This window comes from Marmota monax, unplaced genomic scaffold (assembly GCF_021218885.2).
Source record: "Marmota monax isolate L192 unplaced genomic scaffold, Marmota_monax_Labrador192_F-V1.1 WCK01_AAM20220418_F8-fsc00988, whole genome shotgun sequence".
Lineage (NCBI taxonomy): Eukaryota > Metazoa > Chordata > Mammalia > Rodentia > Sciuridae > Marmota > Marmota monax.
This window is the reverse complement of record NW_026694884.1, coordinates 32,603-56,633: the sequence shown is the minus strand read 5'-3', so window position 1 is coordinate 56,633 and position 24,031 is coordinate 32,603. Positions and strand designations below refer to the sequence as shown.

General features: G+C 40.4%; 1 pseudogene; it reads right to left on the bottom strand.

The window, feature by feature from the left end:
- Positions 1–332: 332 nt before the first annotated feature.
- Positions 333–24,031, bottom strand: part of LOC124080734 (cTAGE family member 2-like) — a 39,410-nt pseudogene continuing 15,711 nt past the window's right edge.

The following is a 24,031-nucleotide window of genomic DNA, read 5'->3' as shown; positions in this document are numbered from 1 at the left end:
GTTATAATCTCTAGAATAAGATAAAATGAAAATAATTTACTCATAAGATTCATATTTAAACCATCTTTATTTACAAAATACTGTCCTAAAAATTATATTTCCATTAAGCTTCAATTGGATCAAAAGTATAATCACTTAAAATAAAGCAGTTACTTAAACTAAAAATGAGAAATAAATTAATTTGAAGGCAGATAAATAAATATTGTCATATTTTTTGTTGTGTTTCTGGATGTGCAGTACCAGGTTCATTTGATGGTGGACTCAACCCTGAATGGAATTCACTTCTACTTTCAAAATGCTGGGGTGGGAGGTAGAGGCATATAATGAGGAAATCACCATGGTCCCATTAAGAATAGAGGGGGTGGTGGGCCCAGTGAAAAATATTCTTGAGATGATCCATACATGTTTCCTGGAGGAGGTGGAGGAAAAAAAGGTCCTCTTCTCATGAACTGACTACTTGGATCCACAGGAAAAAATGGATGTTTGATTGGATGGAAAGGTGAGAAAACAAAGCCAGAGCCAGTTGCTTCATTTTCTGCAGAGAGTGATGAATCAGGCACATTGGAATCACCAAGATCGACTTTGGTATCATTTCTACTGGACTCCATATCTGAAGATGGAGGCCCATCCATTTGATCCAAAGGCATCATAGTGGAACGTTTGAAATCTGCTGATACAGATGGTCTAACATAATTAGAATAATATCCACCTTGCCTTTGTAGAGGAAGCTGTGGATAAGAATATGGTTGGCCATAATTAGAATAATATCCACCTTGCCTTTGTAGAGGAAGCTGTGGATAAGAATATGGTTGGCCTGGTGGAGGGATCATTATCCTATGGGCCTGTTGACATAGAGGTGCCAGGGGCTCAGTGTCAGAAGGTGCTCTCTGAGGATCAGTTAACATATCACAGTTTGCTTCTCTTCTTTCATTGCTAGTTGGATGGTCCAGAGAATTCTCTGGGCCCCTTGAGCCTCTTCCTTCTCCCACTGGCACCAAAGAAGAGAGTCTGAGTGGACCCTTCTTTTCCAAAAGAGAATCTTTCACTTCAGATGAAGGTTGACCCAATGGTGAGGGACCATTTGGGGAATGCTCTCTGCCAGAGCTGTATTTGAAACATCAAGGGTAGATTAATCTTTTTCTGAAAGTTTAAATTTGAATTCCAATTCAGTTAATTTTTGTTTGTTGTGAGCATTTTGTTTGCTAAAATAATTGAGGTATCTTTTAGGATTTTGAGCTGACAACTCATTAACATGTTCATTTTTCTCATAGTACATAACATGCCCCTGATAGAAATGAATGGTTCTCTCCAATTTTTCTTCAAGATCTTTGGCTTGATTTCTATAGGCTCCAGTGGTTTAGTTGTATGGCTGATCTTTTCTTACACTTTTGAAAGTTTCTCCTCTTGCTATAACTAGAAATTTTCCTCTCCTATTAATTTCCTTTGGAGTTCCATTACATTTTCTTGATATAGTTCCATCATGACTTTAAGTTTCTGCTGAGAATTCTGATTCTCACGTTCAAACTGTATTTTCTGCTTGCAAAGATGCTTATTTTGTCTTAAGATTTTTAATATGTCCAATAACATCTTCCTTTGTTTCAATTACTACAGATAATAAAGTATAAATTTGATTTCTTTCTCTTTCTAAAGTTATAAAAGTGGCCTTAAACATTACAACATATACTAGTTTTTTCAAAGCCCCTTTTGGCTGATGTTCTATGTGATCATCAATTTCTGATTCACTCTCCATTTCCAACTCCAAGTTACCATCATTAGTTAGGACTTTTGCAGGCACAGGAACCCAATCTTTAATCTGTGGAAAGTGTTCAGTCAGAGATTTAATGTGATTTTCTTTATCTCTTAGAACGTGTTCTGTATGTACTTTAGAGTGTTCAAATGTCATTTTCTGTTTATTGAGGCCATTCACTCTCTCTTTCCTTACCTCAACTTCTTGTAAAGCTATTTCTGACTTTCCTGAAGTTGGGAATTTTCATTCAAAGACTCTTTTATTGCTACTCTAACTGCTTCTTTATTCATTTTAAATATTCTTAAGGTTATTTTAGCTTGAGATTTAAGGGATTTAGATTCATCTTCTAGGGACTTAAATATTTTTAATATACCCACCATCAATTCACCCTGTTGAAAATGCTTAGTTTTCTCTACTTTTAGCTTGTTTTCTAGAAAGAGTATTTCATCCTCAAGTTTAGATATGGACCTATCCAGGTTTTCATATATGGTCTCCAAAGTTTCTGCTTCTATCGACTCCTTCTCCAAAATGGCATCATTTAAAGATGACTCTAAGCCTTCATATACTTTTTGAACAAGACTAACTTTTCCAAGTAGTTTACATTTTTCCTCAAATAGTCCAGAAAAGTTTAGAGCAAGCTTTTTTTCCTCTTCTGACATAACACCTGCTTCTCACATCCTGATAACTTCTCCACAAAAACAAGAGAACAACAAAACATCCAATAGCTGAACATATCAACAACTCCCATGGACAGCCATAAGGACTAGGATGTGTTTCCATTTATTCAGACAACGCACACCACAACCCTGCTTACTTCTTCCAGGACCACCCCAAACTATGGCTGAGGAGCAGCTGTTGATCCTTCATCATGCTAACACTACTTTGGCTATTCCCTCCACAACCACACCATGCCCAGCCACACCTCAACAGGCTGTGGACACACAGGTCTTTGGTCAGGAGCAAACCTGTACCAGGCAGTGGAGCAGACCATTGTGAACCAGCAGGGGGTTGGGAGTGCTTCAGGCATGGGCATGAAAAGCCCTGGTCATGGGCTCCCAGGGGTCTAGTGCACTCACACCGTCTGTCAGAGAAGTCATGGCCCCTTCACTATGCTGTACATCCTGAGGCAGCACAGGTTCAAACCTGTCTCAATCAAGCCAGGGAGGAGATCTCTCCAGGTCACCCACCTGTTGGTTTGTTTTAGGCCAGGCCAAGGCAGAACTTATTATGTGCCATTCTGTAATGGCATAATATCACCCAGTTTGATGTCACTAAAATTCTAAAGCTCTGTAAAAATTTTAAAGATCTAGTATATCATATATTTGGATTTGTACCATTTGTCTTTTGTTTTAATTATTTATTCCTTTCTCTCCCCTCCTGTCCCTTATCTTTTTTCTTCCTTCCTTCCTTCCTTTTTTCCTCCCTTCCTTCCTTCTTTCTCCATTTTATTTTCTTGCAGGGTTGATGGTTATATTTCAAGGCCTAGTACATGCAGAGCAATACCTCTAGCACTGAGCTACATCTCCAGGCCTGTTCACAGTTTCTATAGAAGCCATATGAATTATTGCCATAGAAAACCTCCTGTGTTCTTTTTTACTTCTCACAGTATGTAAATACTTCTAAGAAAACTGGTCATTATTTATATATATATATATATATATATATATATATATATATATATATATATATATATATATATATATATATCCAATGAGAAGGATAAGATAAGTGAGTTTTTGCAACAAGCAAAACAGAATAAAATGTTGCATGGGATTCTCAAACCAGAGTATTCAATAGGAAGCAGTGTTTATTTGTGTGTATCCAGCCTCAGTGGATTCTTACCCAAAGGATGAGCATTTAGTGTAGGAATGATCCCTTATATATGCTGGTTAGTTTCATTTTACATACTAGCCTTTGTCTTCAAATAAGTTAATACACATTCCTGTTTGGGCATTCTATTTCTATACTACAAATTAGCAAGAATGTTCAAAACTCATTTCTGACGGGCTCACAATGATAGAGATGGCATCATATTCTCTTTCCTTTGTTCTGAGAAATATGTACCACAAAATGTAGCTCAGTGATAAAGCACCCCTGGCTTCTGTTCCCAGTACCAAACCAAATGAATGGCAGATGCACTGCATTTAGGGGAGATAATTCAGCATTAAATGAGTTAGTGTGAGCAAAGTTTTTTCTGTGTGACTTAGAAAAGGAGCTGTGTATCTTTGACTGTTTAAAGCTGGTTCTTCCAGGCCTTTTCCAAAGATCAGTTTCTGAAACAAAGAAACAACTTCAAGTGAAGTTACCAGTGAGCAGCTTTCCACCTGCAATCACAAGTGTTCCTAAGTTCCTGCCTGGCAGCTGACCTCTTTGCAGAATGTTTCCTGGTGGGGAGAAAAGTATGAAAGGGGGCAGATCTTGACATCTGCATCCCTTGGGGGATCCCTTTCCTCTTAGCTATTCTAACCAACTCCATGGCAGCACCTCTAGTGTCTAAGATGCAGAGAGTTTAAATGACCTCTGAAGCTAGGGCATTGAGTCCTGACACCAGGCCCTTAACTCACTCCATATCCCTGCATTGTGATTGTTTTCTAGGGCACCTCAAAGCCCTAATTTTAGAGAATTTCACTTCCATCCCACCTGTATGCCCTCCAGTTCACTGAGAGCTTTGATTGCAGTATCTGGAATTGAAAAGGAGTTTCTCCAGGCATGAGATTCAGCCTTCCAACCAGGCTGTCTTGACCTTGACCCTACAGAATGCAGTGCCCTTGGAGTTACTCAGTATACCATATTTGTGCTGTAACTTATGGGGCTGAGTCTTAGCAATTGTTGCCAGATAGGCATTTCTACCTTGTGCCCATGATCTCCCTCCCTGAGGTAGTAGTTACACATTGATGGAGGCTGAAGTCTATCTAGGTGCCAGCCACTCACTTTTCACACTTCCTCTGCCCACTAGTATCAGAGTCAGGTTTCTCTCTCACAGCCTATTGCCCAAAACCCAGGTGACCCAGGAGGCTTTAAATGTTTGTTGCATTCTTCAAAGGGACACCTTTGTTCTAAGTGGCTACAGTAATAGGAATCACCTGCATGTTTTCTTCTAGACCATCTTGACAATGGGGTTGTGGTGGGTGCAGTCAGTAACTCCTTTAAATCCACTGTCATTTGTGGCTAGAGCCTGACCCAGAAGCCTGTTGTCCTGGGCTAGAGAAAGCATATTTGGGCACATTGTACGGAAATTGTTGGTTTGGGGTTCAAAGGGTGTGAGGAAGCTTAAAAACACCTCGGAAGACCTTCCTGGGACACTTGGTGAGAGGTGCCAAGGGGAGAGACATGGCTACTGAACCACCAGCTCATGAGCCATTACTACTCAATAGCCATAGATTAAAAGCAACATCTTCATGCTGTGGTGACTGCTAATTGGAGAATGAAGCACAGTAGGCCAGAGAAGTTCAGGCCACAGACTGGAATGAATCAAGAGGTGTTAGCTAAGCTCTCCAGGTCCTGATTGTGGATAAGGGCAGAGAGATACAATCTGTAAAAATAGCTCCTTCTTATTTTGAGACTTCTGAGTGTTTCTGAGTATCATAGCTGGAATTTTGCATGAGCAGAATCATATGTAATAGAAGAGAAACTTCACTGAGAGATGATTTGTGAATTGTCCATGTCACACATCTCAGGACTGAGTCAACCCAGGTTGAATTCAGGCATTGTCTCTTGACTCAGTCCCTCACACACTCAGCTCAGGGAGCTGCTGTTCGTGGTGGGTCAGCAGCTCTAGGGGATGATCCTGTTGACCATTGTGTGCTGTCCCCTGTGGGAGGATTTTGCATTTACTCTGCTCTGACATCCTCCTAAGGTCCTTGGGTAAAGGTGATCTGCATTATATAGGAGAGAAAATAAAATCCCCAAGGTGTGCTGGGATTTGACAATGAGCACACAATTAGTAAGCATCAAACAGGGACTAGACCAGGGCATCTAGAAGCTCTTTGTTCATGGGCCTGGCCTCATGACTTTTTATGGATGGGGAAGCTCTCAGAAATCAGGAGTAGATCTGCCTGTGTGGGAGGGAGATGGAGGTGGAAGGTGGAATCTGACCCAATTTCTGTGTCTGTAGCACTTGTGAGATTAGCTTTGACACCCATGAGTCATGTCCTGGGGCCAGATGGGGAATCCAGTATAATGTTTTTCTTATCCTTATGATAGTACCATAATGGGAAGTTGCTTAAAATTAAATTTTTAATAAATATTTAAAATAATTATTGGTGCTGGGATCAAATTTAGGGTCCTTCTGCATGCTATGTACAGATTCAACACTGAGCTACTTGCCTAGCTCCTGATCAGATATAGGAGGAAGTTTTCCTATTTCCAGAGGTTAATCAAGATGAACTTAATGAATAGAGTCAATTTCTGAGACTTATGGGAAAAGTATTTGCCAAAGAGTAAGGTGTGTAAGTTTTCTCTATCACTGCCAATGTCTGTCTTCAGAAGGCTAATGTTGATGTACATCATGGCAGTGTGAGTTTAGAAGAAGCCCTCTTGATTGCTGTTAATGAGCTAGAAAGAATTTCTGTTTCTAATGTCTTGCTGCAGGGACCACCCAGTTGCTGTGTAGTGATAGGACTTCTAGTCCAGGGCTCCTTCTTTCTTCAGGCTAATGGATGACTTTTAAGCCTGCCCAAACTCTTGCATACCAACACTGGTGTCTCATACAGTGAAAGTGAGAAACTAAGTAAATAAAGTGGAAGAAGGTAAGGAAACTCTCGGACCCAGCCTCTAGGCCATAGGCTGCATGGTGTGGCCATGAGAATAAAGAGAATGTTCTGCTCTCAAATGGGTTATCTGATTCATCTGGACCATGAGGGTACTCTCCATAAGATTGATAAGTTGTTTGTAGATATTTCTGTGAAGTCCCCACACCACACTATCAGATCAATGTTTGACTGGTGAAGCAGGAGATGGGATTCTTAGAGAGCAAGCAGTTCATCTTTAGAATTTTGTCTACTGGGCATTATGTCATTGAATTATTGGGACATCTTTTCAGTAATATTATTATCTTCTATTTAGCCAAATAAGCTGAGGAATGGACAGGTGAAGCCAAAAGTTCACAGAGCTTTAAGTGGAAAAACCAGGGTTTAAACTCATGAAGCCTCATTCCAGAGCTCACAGTCTTAATCTTTGCAATGTGTGCATGAAAAATGGCCAACATCCACTAGCATAGGACTGAGAAAGAGGAACACAGAAATGAACAGGAATGAGACGTGGATGGAAAACAGCTATTGCCAAAGCCAAGTCTCATGCCAGGTGCATCTGTCATCTCACTGCATCACCACAAGTACTCTAGGAGGTGTTAATATTAAAGTATGAGTGAGTCCCAGGTCAGATTTATCTGAACCTCAAGCACAGACCACTGTAACCCACTGTGTTGTGCTCCTCACCTTCTGTTGGAAGCCACCAGAATCCTCTAGCCCTTGATCTGGCTCAGCTTTGTGTCTGAGATCTCAATCTGCAAGAGGAGTTTGGGTACCAAGACATTGACCTCCACCTCCCAGGTTGCTTTTAGGTGAAGTTCACTATCATGTCCACCTTACTCTTTTGTTATTAATATTTTTTTAGTTGTAGATGGACACAATACCTTTATTTTATTTGTTCGTTTTTATGTGGTGCTGGGGATCAAACCCAGTGCCTCATGCATATTATGCAAGTGCTCTACCACTGAGCCACAACTACAGCCTCTCCATTTTGCTCTTCATTTCCTTCCCATTCACAAAAATGGAGTCATCATTGTTTGAAACTTTTGGGAAAGAGAGAGAACCAGGAGGTGCACCAGCCAGAAAAACACAAGCAAAACCTAACAACAGCAAATCACGTGAGCTTTGAGAGCTCTGGTATATTAGACACCAGTATGACTGTAAGTACACGATTCCCATAAAAGGTAATTTGCAGGCACTAATAAGTGGCAAATACTGATAAACAGATGCCAGAAAAACCATTTTGGTATAAAATTGTGTCAAGTAAACCTGTAAATATAATTTAATAAAATCATATAACCTTGCAATGTGGTTTTCCTTCATCTTACCTTTTCCCATTAACTCAAACCACCAGTAATCAAACCCAAGGTGCAATTTATTTCACTCTCGCACCATATTAGAAGATGCACAAAAAGACTTTGTCACATAAAAACATATTTAACTCAAGCCATAAAGAGGATCTTCTGAAAAACCAAGAGAGGTTTGCACTAGATTAAACTCCTCGTAAATCCATGAGGCAAAGCACTCATAAAATGTGCTAGAAACATAGATGCAATTATTTTTGCTCCATTAAACTATAATTTTGCAGAATAGTGGTAAGAATGTAGCACTTTAGCCTGGTCTTTTGACTCAGCATTTGGAGGCACCCCCTTTAATTGATCCATTCGCAGATTCAGACTTAGGCAATATTAGCCTTCATTTCAATTTACATCTTCAGGATAAGCAAATAAAGTATTACTGCCTTGCTCTCCTAGCCCAACATGAAAATGTATAGAAGAGCAAAAAGGAAAGAGTAGGCATCATGTCATGAAGACACATCAGAAAATAAAGCATCAATTCACAAAACTGCAAATGGGTCATGATCTCATTTTGCAGATGAAGAAACTGATGCTAGCAATATGATATAATTGGCTAAAGGTTACAGATTACTTTCATAAAAATTGTAGTTGGACACAATGGCTTTATTTTATTTATTTTCATGGGGGTTCTGGGGATCAAACCCAGCCCACTGCACATGTTAGAAAAGTGGTCTACCACTGAGCCAAAACCCAGCCCCACTGACTACTTCCTTTAAAGGTTAAAATAAGTTTATTTTCTTGAAGTTCCAAAAGTCAAAATTCCAAAAATCAGTCTTGGTTAAAATTGGCAGAGATGTTTTCTTAAAAGTTTATGTCAGGCTGGGACTTCTGGCAAGGCTCACAACTCAACCAGTGATTCCTCCAAACAGCCAGTTTGACAAGCCACCAACTGAAACCTGTCACTTCCCTTCCTCCACTCTTCACCTGGATCTGGAGCTGCAGCTCAGACCTCTCCTCCAAGCCTCAGACCAGAACCCCATCTGCCTGCTAAGGATCATTAGGGGAGTGGCTCAAGAGTGACATCAGAAATCCCATCTTCCACACCCAGAGAAAATCTCCAAGTCATTTGAGACAAGTTAACACCTTCCCATGCAAAATGGTACCATTATAAATGTGCTCCCTGAGGAGGAAGTGGTGGCCTCCCACTACCCAGTAGCCATGTTTATAGGTGCAGTAGTTGAGCATGGATAGAAACCAAACTCTTACCTCCATCCCAGTCATAGAGAAGAACTTTTGGCATTTCCACTTCACAACATCAGTATCATGTTAGGGAATCTGTAAGTGTATTTCACTTAAGTCACTAACTAGAAGATCAACAGAAATCACAGTGACCCTGGATGGGTAACCCTGGTACACAAAGCAATGCACAGAGGTTCCCAGAGAGCAATTGGGTCTAGCTAAGTCCCCGTCTCTCCAGGATCTGCTCTTGTGAGCAAAGCAAATCTTCCCCAGCAACACAGTGGGTTATTTGTGGAGTAATTTTTGTTGATGATGTGGCTGATGTGATTCTTGATATTGAGTGTTTTAAGTTCCTGTATATTCCACATAGTAACTCTTTGTCACATTAATAGTGTGCAAAATAGTTTCTCCTATTTTGCAGCCTGTCTCTTCCCTCTATGGCAAATTTGCTTTACAGAAACTTCTTAGTTTGAATAATCCTATTGATAACTTTTTACTTTTATTCCTTGTACTTTTGGGGAACTATGAAAAATGTCATTGCCTATACCAATGTAACAAGGTATTTCTTCTGGTTTCCTTGTGGTTTCAGAGTTTCAAGTCTTACATTTGAGTTTCTGACCATTCTGTTCTCATTGCCATTTATTTTTGTTTTTGAGGTTTTGTGTCACTGGAGATGGAAACCAGGGCCTCCCACAGGCCGGGCAAGTGCTCTCCATTGACCTACAACCCCAGTCCTCAAGCTGATTTTCATCGTGAGAAATAGAGTTCAAATTTAAATCTCCCCCTTTTGAATATCCAGTTTTTCCAGCACTATTTATCCAAGTCACTCTCCTTTCTCCAAGACATGTTTTTGGCACCTCTGTTGAGAATGATTTGACTGTAAGTACACAGGGTTATTTCTGACTCTGTTGTGTACCACTGGTCTGCATGTCTGCTTTTAAAGGGGTAAATTCAAATGGCCAAGAAATTCATGAAAAAGAAAAAAAAAAAAAACAGCACTCAACTTACTTAGCCATCATGGCAAAAAAATTAAAATACACTCTCTCACCCTATATAGAATCACTATTACCAAAAAGAAAACAAATTCTGGCAGGGATGTGGTTTAGAGGGAACTCTCATACATTATTGATGGGAATGCAAACTAACACTGCCATATGGAGAAGAGATGGAGCTTCTTCAAGAAACTAAAAGTTGATCTGCACTTCTGGGTATATCTCCAAAGGAAATGAGATACTTGCCACCCATGTTCATGGCTGCACTGTTCACAATAACTGATATGGAATAAACCCAGATGCCCATTAGTGGAGGAATGGATAAAGATACTGTGCTATATACACACAGTTGTTTATAATAAAATATTATTCAGCCATAGAAGAATGGCTTTCTAGGTCTGGGCTTGTGACTCAGCAGTAGAGCACTCACCTCGTGCATATGAGACCCTGAGTTAAATACATAGTGCCACATAAAAGTAAATAAATGTAATAAAGGTATTGTGTTCAACTACAACTAAAAATAAATATTTATTTTTTAAAAAAAGAATGACATTCTATCACTTACAGCAAAATGGATGGAATTGAAGGGTATTATATTTTCAAAAGTCAAATTCTGCATGTTCTTATATGTGTGTTTCTTTAAAAGTCAATCTAAATGTATAACAGTAATACTAGAGGCTGGGAAGTGTTGAGGGAAGGGGTAGTGGGACTTTAGATAATGTGTACCAAAACAGTACCTAGAAGTGATAAGTTCTGGTACTCTTCAAAAATGTCGGCAGACAATTCTTTGCAATAATTCACTTGTTTTATGTCTAATCAGAGAAGAGCTCAAAGGCCCCAATTATGAGGAATGAGAGGAACAGAAATATTATTTATCCTGATTTGATCAGTACACACTGTACACATCTATTGAAATATTACACGGTAGCACATAAATATGTATAATTATTGTGTTAATTTAAAGTTTGAAATGTTTGAGGTGAAAATGTTAACTGCCCTGATTTGAACATTATATTCTATATATAAGCATCAGATTATCACATAGTACCCATGAATTTGTAAAGTTAAAATAATTCTGTTTTTAAATGATGATGCTGGCAATTATCAAGAATATAAGCAACAATAAATTTTGGCAAGGGTGTGTGGAAAAAGGTACACTCATACATTCCTGGTTGGGCTGCAAATTGGTGCAACCACTATGAAAAGCAGTATGGAGATTCCTCAGAAAACTTGGAATGGAACCACCATTTGACCCAGCTATCCCAATCCTCAGTTTATCCCCAAAGGACTTAAAATCAGCATATTACAGTGATGCAGACACATCAATATTATAATAGAACAAATCTTAATCATATATGGAAGCCACCTAGGTGCCCTTAAATGGATTAATGGATAAAGAAATTGTGGTATAGAGACATAATGGAATATTTTTCAGCTTAACAAAGAATGAAATTATGGTATTTCCTGGTAAATTGATGGAACTATAAAATGTCATGCTAAGCAAAATAAGCCAATCCCCAAAAAACAAAGGTTGAATGTTTTCTCTGATATGTGGATGCTAATTCACAATAAGGAGCTAGGGAAGAATGGAAGTACTTTGGATTATACAGGGCGAGTAAAAAGGATAGCGGGTGTAGGGGCAAGAAGGATAGTACAATATATCAGACTTTATAACCCTATGTGCATAAATGATTATATGACTTGTATAACTCTACATCATGTACAACCAGAAGAATGAGAAGGTATAAACCATGTGTTCTACTGTCATGTGTAACTGATTAGGACAAATTAACTTTTTAATAAAGATGATAATATATAGTGATAACTAATGTATTTCTCAGCCTCAAAATCCCAGTTTGAGCTGAGAGGGCATCTCTTTTTATTCTTCAAATTTGAGAAAAAAATATTTTCCCATCTTCTCTGCTTTACTTTTTTAAAAAGGAAAAAATGAATAGCAAAGAAAATCAGCAGTTTGAGTGGGCATGATTAAGGTACTTGAATCTGTATTATTTTGCCCAGTATTGTAAAGGGAGCAATCAGAATACAATTTCCATTTAGAGCAGAAAAATGGAATGGAGTGTCATGCTCTTATAAATCCCATGATGATGACACAAAGTTTAGCCTGGCTGTAATCCACTTAGATACTTAGGAATGGTAACAGATGTCCCATTACAGAGCAATCCCTCTACCCATGGGACCACTGTTCTGGGGCAAGTTGAAGTTCAAGAAGAACCTTTCCTCTGGAGCAAGAAAAAGAATGTAATCTGTCCATGCCATTCAGCCCATCTCCAGAGAATGAGGTTCCCTGCCAATCAGAAGGCTGCAGGGCACACACTAGAAATTTCCATTCTGCCCTCACCTTTTCCCTGGTACAACTAGCTGTTACCTATTGCTGGGACTTTCCCAATTCTACTTCCTAGAGTACAGATCTCAACTCTCCTACATTTATGGAAAATTCTGGTTCTTCTTTGTCAATGGCTTTCCACCCACAACTAATTCCACTTCAGTTCACTCTGATCCACATCCCACTACCAGGAACACATCATCCTTGCAAAATATGAGGGTTTTTTCTGATATTCAAATTAAAATAATAATGCAATGACTCTGCATCCTTTCAGAGTACATGCAGACTTAACCCTGCCCAGTATTTCAGGAATTGATCTATAATTACATGGAAAAATAATTAATTCATTCATTAACTAAAAATGTAACAGAATGAATGACCTTAGCAATTCTGCATGTTATTATCATTTATCTCTCATAAGATATAAATACTCTTTATATATGTATGTTCTCCATCCTTGTATAACTCAAAAACAGCTCAAATATTGTTTATCTTATTGAGTGCTAACATTTGTGTATGTGATGACCTACAGGGGCCATATCAGATACACAAATAACAGAATTCCCCACTCCATGGATTCACCAAGTTACCATTGGCCGTATTACTCATGGATTCTTTATCTGTAAATTCACACTTTCTAAAAATTATCTGCAGCCCCAAAAGCAACATTCAGAGAAATTTTGTGGTCATTGGTGGAAACATGCTGCAGTGAAAACTTTGAGTCATCTGTCCCATGCATACATCCCTAGCTGAGGAGATACATGTGAATGGACACTCTGCCTTATTTTTCAGCTATTGCAGAGAAGACTAGAGCAGGGAAGGGCAGTGCAGCACAGGCCAGGAAGTTCCTGCCATTATGACAGGTATTGAATCCTGACTCTGGTACATGGTAGTGGACAGCATCAAGCAATTAACTTAACACTTCTGAATTGTCTCTTGGGTAAAGAAAACAGAACCTAACAGAAAATGCTGTTTCTAGGATTGAGATTAAAGCCTATGAGATGTATGTGTGTACATTCTACACAGTGGTTCAGAGAACACATAATTTTCTTCATTTTTTTTCTATTTGTGAAAGCAGCAGGAAATTAATCTCTATTACCCATGTTCTGTGTTTGCCAAACTGTCAGACCATCAGTCTGACATGGAAAATTTGTGCATTAAACTTCTTCCTTGTGACACCTTCTATAACCCAAGAACTGTGCCACTACGTTAGAAGGAAAGAACACGACAGAATCAGGTAATATGTTTCTCATAAAATTCACAGAATATATTAAAATTTCATATCAAAACAGTAAAAAATAATACTCAATTTAAAATCTAAATACTTTGTATGTATTACTGTTTAGCAAAGTGCACTCTAAGGTAGAATAAATCCCAAAATATTTATTTTACCTTGAGTTTTTGCCAAATAGCTATCATATATTTTTATTACATAACAATTATTTTCAAAGATTTACTTAGAATTATAACAATTACCCTCTCCAAATATTCTGTACATTAGGTGTTGTGTCCCGATGTTAAGAATGAGAAAACTGTGGCCCAGGTTAGGCTGCTTCTCCAGTGATCACAGCTGGGAGATGAAGTGTGTGGGTTCACACTGGTCTCTGTGTCAGAGGCCTCCTGGGTGCAGTGCTTTGCCACCTTGTTGCAGCCCACACAAGGAAGACGTGTCCTTGGCTTTAGAGGACCATAGGCTGATGGGGAAAGGCAAGACCTAAATTCACACATGGGTAACTTTAACCAACCTTGCTGAGATATAATTTATAATAAATATGGTGCATATGTTTAAAGGGTACAGGTCTATAAAGTTGATGCTGTGTGTATCTATGAAACCACCCTATTCTCAGAACATTCTTGTTGCCCTGAATGCCTATTTTCCATCCATCACTCCCTGAGTTCCTGGCTCCATGTAACTGCTGGTGAGCTTTCTCCACTGTAGACCACTCTGCATTCTCTAGAATTTTACTTAGATGGAATCACATGTGCACTCTCTTGCTGGTTACATTAAGTCCATCCACACAACAAGGGGCTGCTGCTCACCTTAATTTGAGATGCCCATGACATCTCCTGCTGAAAGAGACTCTCTATCCTTCATCCTCCACTGCTGTGCCACTTCTATAGAGGAAAAAACAGAAAGAAAAAAAGCTAGTCCTTTTCTTCTAAAGAAATCCCTGCCCAAATTGCATTCAGCAAAGTTCAATTCTACCTTTTTAGACAAGCACTACCAAAATGGTGCCCCTTATCAAGACTATGCCAGCAACCAACGCCCACAGTTATGATTTGGTGCAAACACTATCATGTGCTTATCTATTAGATGTCCTCATTTAAGCATTTATCCATTCACAGGGAACATTTAAAATGCACCCTCTACACTTACAGTTTTATATATGAGTCCTATGTTTCAAATGCCTAGAAGGACAGAGTGTCCACCTGATGAGCCCCACAGCACATGGTGCTGCTAAAATCCTGAACGGTTGGGACCAGGGCCCAGGTCTTCTGTTAAGTATCTCTGGAGCATACGTGCCATGTGTTCATGCACAGCTGTTGGGATCCTGAGCTTAAGTCTTCAGGGTGGATATATAAATCATTCATGTAAAAGACAAATATTTTGCAGGATTAGCATAGTCTCAGAAGGAGAGGAATATGGAAGGATAGAATTATTTGTGTTTTTCAAACTTGTTTTGAAACTACATTTTTGGGGGAGGTACTGGGGATTGAACTCAGGAGTGCTCAACCACATCCCCAGACCTTTTTTAAAATATATTTTTTATTCTGAGACAAAGTCTATAAGTTGCTGAGGCTACCTTTGAAATTGTGATCCTCCTGCCTCAGCCTCCCAAGACACTGGATTCACAGATGTGTACCACCACAACTAACTGAATTTTTTTTTTTTAAGAAAAGAAAGTTTTGTAAAAAGAATGGTGTAAATGTGTAAATGGTGTTAACTGTAAACTAAACTTGTTAAAATCAGAAGCTAAGAGTTTTTATCTCTGAGATTTTAAAATAAGGAGAGGAATAGCCTCCACTACCTACTCTAGGACACAGAGATGCCCACGATGAACATCTGGAAGAGGGAAGACTTATTTCCTGCTGCCATGAGAAGTCTGGACACCCATGCTCACATGGAAAAAAATTTGGGGAGGTCTAGGAAACCAGAACCCAACCAGGGTCAGAGAGGAAAGCCTGGTACTCGGTCAGGACTTGGTGGCCCAGTCAATCACCAGAATCCACCCCTTGATTGACTCTGAATCAATCTAGCATGGGAAGTGCTGGTTGAATCCTGGCTATAATTCTCTGGTTCTGGCTGGCCTGAAAAGTAGCCCCAGGGTGAAATTACAAGAATTCTTACTATAAATGACTTGATGCCTTCTACACATCCCTTGAGACACAGCTCCAACATCACCTGCTTCACGAAGTCACTACTGCTTGACAGCCATTACTCTCCTGTCCCCATACCACTTTGTACATAGCTTTAAAGGAACATTTCTAAATCGTGAGCATTGAGGCTAAGGGTCAGGCCTTAATCATCTTTGCAGCTCTAGTACCTGGCAACACAGTATGTGTTTCTAAAGTAATAAGATTAATGAAGATTTAAGTTCCTGTGAGGCTTGAGCCAATGGCTTGTCAGGCCAAGTCTCCCAAAGTTCAGTTGTCTGTGTGGCATGTTCACAGACTCTGCAGCGTCTTTGCATCATAAACAACTTTCATTTCCCACTGGGAAAGACAGCCCAATGGAGCTTTGAATGCTTTGAAAAGAGAGCAGGAGGAACTCTGCTGGTGGCCCATACCCTCAATCTCTCCATCTCTCCAACAATCCCAGAAGGAATTCACTTGATGTGGGTTCATAATTTTCAAAGACACAATCTGTTCCTATTCCTCCAGATCACTCAGTTTGGGAATGACCAGTAATACCTCAGTTCTGCTCACCAGCTTGGCCCTCAGCAGGAATGCATCCATGAGGAATGTGTTCCTTGGACAAAATGCATCATTTCCTGAGGTACATTATAAACAATCTGATAGCTATTTGTTTTAAGTCCCACCAAGTCTCATGTTATGTACCAGAAGTGGCACACATGCCATGCTTGAAGAAACTCTGAAGCAACTTCCATAGATTGATTTGAAAGGCCAGAATTAGAATTTCAGGCAGCTTAGCAGAGACTTCAATTACTAGGCAATGGAAGAGCACTGATGACATCATTGTCCTACAAGAAGGCTATGAGGATGACCAAGGCTGTGTTCTCTGAGGACCAGCACAAGCCCACAGAGGAGGGGAGAGAGGCTCTAATTACACACCCTAAATAAACAAACAAGCCAAAAACAGCAAAAGCCTGAAGTATGCCTCAGTCAAGTATATCACCCCAACCAGCAAGTTGAAAAGTGAACAGAGCATTAGAGAAATGTGAGCTACTAAGCACACCAATAGACATATACCAGGAATTCTAGAAGGAGGGGAAGAAGAAGGAGCAGAAAAGTGTTTAAAGAAATAATGACTAAAACCTTTCTAGACTTGATGAAATTATTACAGGTCCAAGAACTGCACAGCAAGTAGGATAAACACTAAGACTCCCACAGTCGGACACATCACAGTAAGAATTTTAAAAGACAAAGAGAATACAATACAAACATCAAAAGAAAAGTTATTCATCACATACAAAGGAAATTCAAATTAACACCTGATTTATCAGACATAATGGAGCCATCCAAAGGGTTCAAAAGGGACGGTCAATCAAGAGTCATATTGGCAGCAAAATTATATTTCAAAAAAGAAAGCAAAACAATCACATTTCTGAAACTTCTTCAAGCTTAGAGCAAGTTATCTATACAATACATTGAACCAACATTAAAAATCCTATTAAAAGTAATTGCCTAATTATAAAAGTATAAATTCATATTTGTTTTGCTTCCTTAAACTGATTTTGAAAGTAATTATCTCGAGCAGTACGTAGACCCCAGCGATGGCTGATCACAAATCCTACTAAACAAGAAGTATGGTCTATCTCGCATACAGCCCCCTTAGGGACCTGGTGGCCATCTCTCCACCCAGACATTTGTTAGCTGGCAATAGGTCTCTCCTATTGGGATATCCCTGATGAAGGGGATCCCACTAAAATTCCATTAAATCACTTCCGTACCATAGATAATGGAAACAAACATTATAGATGTAGGGACACGCGAGCCAGATGCAGGTTGGATAGCCTAGATTACTATGTTTGCCCGGCCGACTATCAAAGCCACAAACAGCCATGGTTGTCTGGGGGAAAAGCCAACTTCTTCTGTAAGTCATGGGGATGTGGGCATACAGGGGGTGCCTGGTGGAACCCAAAATCCTCATTAAATTCAGTACACAGCATTGGCCATATTACCAATTAGACAACCAAAACTGATGGCCCCCAGAGGGGTATCTAGATCCTCAAATTCTGTGTGACCTTTTTAACTTCTGCAAGTGCTCAAAAGGGTGAATGGAGATTCCCCTATGTGGAGGCCTTTTCCTTCCTTCGCTCACATCCTGAACTATGCTTTTCCAATAGATCCTCACCCTCAGCCTTCTGCTCCAGACTCTCTGCTGTCACTCCCACCTCAGTAACCTGATTTCTCCCCTCCAATTACTAGATCAAAAACCCAAACCTCTGCCGGTTCTCAGACCATTGCCCCCTTGCTGAGGTAGCAGGTACTGAGGTACCCATCCACCCACTCACTCTTCTCTTCTCCTGTCATTGCCCTCACAGGGTCCCACCAGGTCTCTTACCAGCTAACCCAAACCTCAAACCAGCTGAGGAGAGCCCTCAGACCCCTATCCAAGATGTAATGAAAATGGTCTTTACAGTTGCTTTGTCATCACTGAAAACAGGTTACTTATAATTTAAAGTCCCTCACAGGCTTTTTGGGATACACACTCCTGTCTTCCCCTCCGCTCTATCTGTTCTACTGCTCAAGTTTTGTTGCTAGGAAAATCCCAAACCCCTTTCCCATTATTCTTTTACATCTCTCTTTCCTCATACTCATATCCACGGAGCTGCTTTCACCCCCCCCCCACTGTCCCTGTCTTCCCCCTCTATACCAGGCCCACAGAAAAGTCTTATCTGACCTTCTCCAGAAGTCTTCACCATGGCTGACTATAGGACTTTCAGAAAAAGAGTCCCTATAAAAGAGTTCAATGTAGATAAAATTCCTCTTTTTGTGTTGCCTGTTCTACTTGGCCACTGGCTAAAAAAATCAGCAATCCTAAGCTAGACACCCCCTTACTAGTTTTTCACAAAATATGTGAACAAGGCCCTTGGCCTTGAGTTGGGGCTTCACAGAGATGCCTACATTTGTAAGATAAAGAAGTTACCAAATGGGCTCCATGGTAACAGCTGGCAGGGAGAAAAAACAAGAGAAGAAAAAAGCTCTCCCCGTCCCAGGTGTCCTTAAAAATGTAACTTGCCCAGAACAGAGGAAAAAAAAAACAGAAACAAAAACTGCTTTTTGTGAACTTCTGCAGACTGTGATCTTCTGAGCCACTTCCCATACATGTTGGGTACAAAACTCTGAAACTACCTAAACTTGGGGTTCAGGGGATTAATTGATTACAACAGACTCAATGACTTCTAAATCAGGTTGCAACCAAATAGGACTGTTTCCCTGTCTTCCATGCTATCTTAGGTGCCTTGCCTTGTCCATGCTTACAACAGTAAAATTCTATATACTTAAACATTGTTTATGTTTTCATAAAATGGTCAACAGATGTGATTAAGTATGTACTGGTGCAGATGTTTCCCAGAGTGCTGTATAATGATGCAGGTTCATTTAAAGATCAAATAGGGGGGGCATACAACCCGGTTCTACCGGGAACCTGTATCCCTCACTTTAGCCATCCTATTAGGAATAGGAGTTGCTACAGCGGTGGGCACAGGAATCACTGCCCTAGTCCATGGGACACAACAAATGACCCAATTAGAAGCAGCAGTAGACCAAAGCTTAAAGATATTAAAAACCTCAATCACAGCTTTACAGGAATAATTAACATCTCTCTCTGAAGTTGTTTTACAGAACAGGCAAGGGTTGGACCTCCTCTTCATGAGAAAAGGGGGCTTTTGTGCTGCATTGATGGAAGAATGTTCTTTTTATGCCGACCATACTGGTTGTTAAAAAATCTATGAGTAAATTGAGAAGATGCCTTGAAGAGCGTCAACGAGAGAGAGAGGCTCAAAAAGGGTGGTTAGAGTCTTCGTTCACACAGTCCCCCTGGTTAACTATGCTTTTATCAGCCCTGGCCGGTCCATTAATAATCCTCATATTTTTGCTAACTGTAGGTCCCTGTTTGCTCAACCTTGTAGTTTCCTTTCTCCAAGCTCAAATTGGACAAATTAAACTTATGGAAATCATACAACAATATACCCCAGTAGCAGACATAAAATGTGACACCCCCCAATGATCACTTTTATGATTAAAAGTAACTAGAACAAGAAGTGGGGAATGAAAGGTTAATAAAATAGGTATTTGTCACTTCCTGTTTTTGTGTATGCTTAACAAAACACTGTTGAAATCTTGAGAACTGTTTGCTAATCTTGTTCCCAGAATGTGCTGTCCCCAACTGCCAAACTTCAGAAAGTACTCCCTCACCCGGTTGCACGCAGACCACCCACTCGCCCTGATCAATCAAAAAACTTCCCTCCCTGCCCTCTCCAAGTTAAGTATATAAGCTCTGCTTAAGCTGTTCTAAGGGCTCTCTGCTCTATTCAAGTGAGCTCTGAGACCCAGCATGCTGGACCCCCAATAAACCCTTTACGGTTGCATGAGACAGTCTCTTGGTTGTCTCTTCCTCCGATGCTAGAACAACCTTTACATTAGTACAATCATAAGTGTGACCTTTGCTTTTTGTGTCCAGAATATTACTGTGATAAAAGGTATATGTAGAACAGGTGACATGAGTATTTCTTCCACCATTTCTTGGAGCAATATTTTGAAGACATATAAATTAGTATTGGGGGTACAAATAGGTGTACCATGTGTCTATGAATATAGAGATAATGCATGAATAGACCACACTGTGAATAAATAATATAACTAGTTCCAACTTTAAATAATGGTTGGAATTGATATCTGAAAAAATACAGGAAATCTTATATTGATATACAAACATTCATTCCAACGAGTTATACATCTAATGGTAATAATAGGGTTATGGTTTATCATGAAGAGTGTGTGAGTTTTGCTTCAAAAGTGATTATGGAAATTCAAAATAATGTGTTTGGAAAGAAGTCTCATGAAAACACCACTCAAGGAACATGCAGGAATACATGTGTTCTGAAGCAGGAAGTGATTGAAAGTGAAACAAATGCCTATAATTTGCTAAATTGTGGATGAAATATATGTCCTATGATGGGCATAAATTGAAGAAATAGTAATGTACCAGTGTTAAGTAATAATTAACATCAAAATATACATCATGTCCCATAGGGATCTACTTGCATTGATGTTAAACTGGGTCAGTTACTGTAGAAGTATTAGGATTTCTTTTTGTAGGTAAACTGTGGCCACTGGGGGCTAAGTGTCTCCTCATGTGGACTGTAAAGCCATTTTGTCATCCTCCACTTTTTGTGGTATTTCTTGCTGCTGCACTGAGAGTGTGGTATTTGCTTCAGTAAATACAAGGAGTTCCACTGGGGCAAAGTGCTAGCGGGAGTTCTGTCACTTGTGGTGGTTCAGGATCTGCAGAAGAATGCACCAACCAGGCTTCTATCACACAGAGCTTGCCCCATTCACCATATGAACTTGATTCTGAACATTGCCCTTAAACCTCTCCATATAACAAGATGCTTTTACATATAAGGGTCTGCTGGCTGCAAAATGTCAGTCACAAGCCATTTGGAAGCCAATGGCAGATCCACATGGCCCCAACACAGATGTTTTATCACACACCTGCCCACCACTGCTCTAGGCCCACTACTCAGCAGGCTCCAACTTACTGGCATCTCTGTTCTACAAAATTTCCTGAAACCCAGTCAACCAAGGCACTGTCTGGTATACTCATGATGAGCAACAGGACATCCAAAGGTTCTCCAGTGCCACCTGATCACGGGAAATTCTAAAAATTCATGGTATTTATCTAGCCATTTTTCACGGATGAAGTTGTTGGCACTGTGTGTTTCAATTCATTCAGGAACCATTAAATATTGAGGAAGCTCATTTCACTGGAAGCTCTGGAGAACACTTGCAGGCAAGGCTTCCCAAAGATTGGCCAAAAGGTCACATGAAGCCAGGCCCATTGAGGTCTACAATGTAAGCTCCATGTGTGTTTTGACTCTCTACTATGGCTGCCAAGTCTTTAAAAATAAAATCATGTGATATCCTGGCTGAGATTCCCTGTGTTCTGTGGAAAGCCACCCTGGGCCTAGATCTCAGTTTCCAAGGGCAACTCTCATACGTGGCCTCCTAAAATCCCAACACAATTCATGTCAATACTTCTCTGAGTTCACTTCAAGAACTCATTCTCTAAGGGGAATAACACCAGAGTTCAAGCCCAGGTGGACCCAGTCATCACTTCCAACCGCCACACAAATGTCCACAATTAAAAACAAACACTCCCACATGGCCCTCATCTTCTTCCATATAGACACTCACCATAACCTCTGGCTGGAGGTTTCCATGAGGGGCACAGACCAACACAGTGTCCAAAATAAGCTCCCTTGCACCTCATTTGCCAGAAGTCAGGGTTGCCTGGACACCCTTCCCTTGAATCTGGAGTGTTCACATATGCCTGCCATATATACTGCTCTGCTTCTACAACTTGAGGCCTGTGGGATTTCAGAACTGTGGGATTTAGATTCTTTATGTGAATTGGAGTCATGAGAAATCCCAAGCACCTATAGGCTAGCCTCTGCAGGGCTTTGAGGAACTCATTTGACACAAAAGATCCCTCTTCTCACTTGATGGAGTTGAGGAACCTTACAGAGGAAGGCGAGAGACTTCATCCACAATGAATGTTTTTGGACATTTTGGTTTTGGATGCACACATGGATTCTTTTTTTAGATCCATCAGGTTCTGAGAATCTAAGCCACAGCCTCACACAGGGCCAAGAGGCTGATTCAGACATATCCCTTTCCAAAGCAATTAAGCAAAGAGCCACAGGTGATGCCCATTCATTTCCATTTGAAAACTGTTCTTTTCAGGCTTCACAAAGGGGTGGACTGAGGCAAAGACCTTCCTGACATTCAGGACAACAGAAGGGTAGGTAAGCAAAAGGCCCAAAACAGTGTTTATCCAACGAGAAATTCCTGGTCACACTGATATCTGAGTTTTCAGAGATTCTCCCATTCCCTTCAGCTGTCCAGTACATGGCCATGTCACAGAGCTTGGAGGTGGCACATTAATTGGACACAAAACCATGAGACTATTCTGGAGAGTGGCCAGAATTCAGGAAGAAAACAGGAACTTAGGAAGATTGTAGGTGTTGCCCATTGATAAGGCAAGTCACAGTCCATTCATCAATTGGGCTGGATGAATGATGGGAATCTTTCTAGTAGACAGGACACATCCTTTGATGCATTTTCTTTTCTAATGTCTACAAGCACGGATACAGACAGATACACACACATAGAAACACTCACCTTGTCAAAGGAATTACTAGACACTGTCCATTCCAATCAAACAAACTGCCTTTCCTACCTATTCTCAGAACATGAGACAAAACCACAAACTCACACCCACACCCACAAAGGCACCTCCTTCCCCAAGTAGGTCTGTGACTCTCCGGAGTATGCTCTGACTGGTGGGCCATACTATGTTCCCAGAAATGGCCTGTCCTGTCTCAGATCTGGTTTCCTTGGCCAACTTTGTGAAGTTGTCTGGAGCCAGCGGTGAGCCCTTACCTGCTTTCTCAGGAAAGGCCCCTCTTCAGAGCTTTCTTGGCATTTGGCCTTCCTCACATTAGTAGGTACCAAGGAAGACTGATTCTGTCATTGGTAAATGCAAACAAGTGAGCCCACTGGGACTGGGACTGGGTCAGGCTCTGGGTGCCTGGCTTCCTGCATCCCAAGTTCAGAGAGTTCCATCACCGAGGAAGTGAGGTAGGTCACTTCCTTCAGGAAATGAATGAGGTCACTGCCTTGGCAACCACTTTGTCCTAACAGTTGCTTCCAATGGTCCCATGAGATGGAGGCTGCCCCTACTTCCTGTGACACTTTCACAAGTTAGAATGGTATATCTACCATAGGCACCCAGGAACAGCTCTCCACACAGGCCTGGTTTGGTCCATCTTCTATACATTAAGAAGAGACAGGCTGGATCAGACACAACCCTTCATCCTTACCAGGTTGTTTGCCATAGAATATGACTTTTGCATCTCAGGTCCTTAATAGCTGCCTACATCTTCCCCAGGATCATTTTTACATGGACCTTTGAGGTTCTCAGCAGGTGGAAGATGCCCTACATTCCTCTATGGTAAGACCAACTCTGTCCCTGCTCTTCTGTAAAGTTAGATTGAGGGAACAATGTATGGTTAGTGTTAATAACATGTTTGATTCGGGTTAGGAATCATTCTGCTGGATGAATAATGGTATTGGGTACCTGCGATATTTATAAGAATATAGAGGTGAAATATAAGTATGAAAACAGAAATCTAGGTAATATTTGAAGCCCAGAAGGGCATTGGGCCCTTGATTGGGATACTTAGTGTTGAATT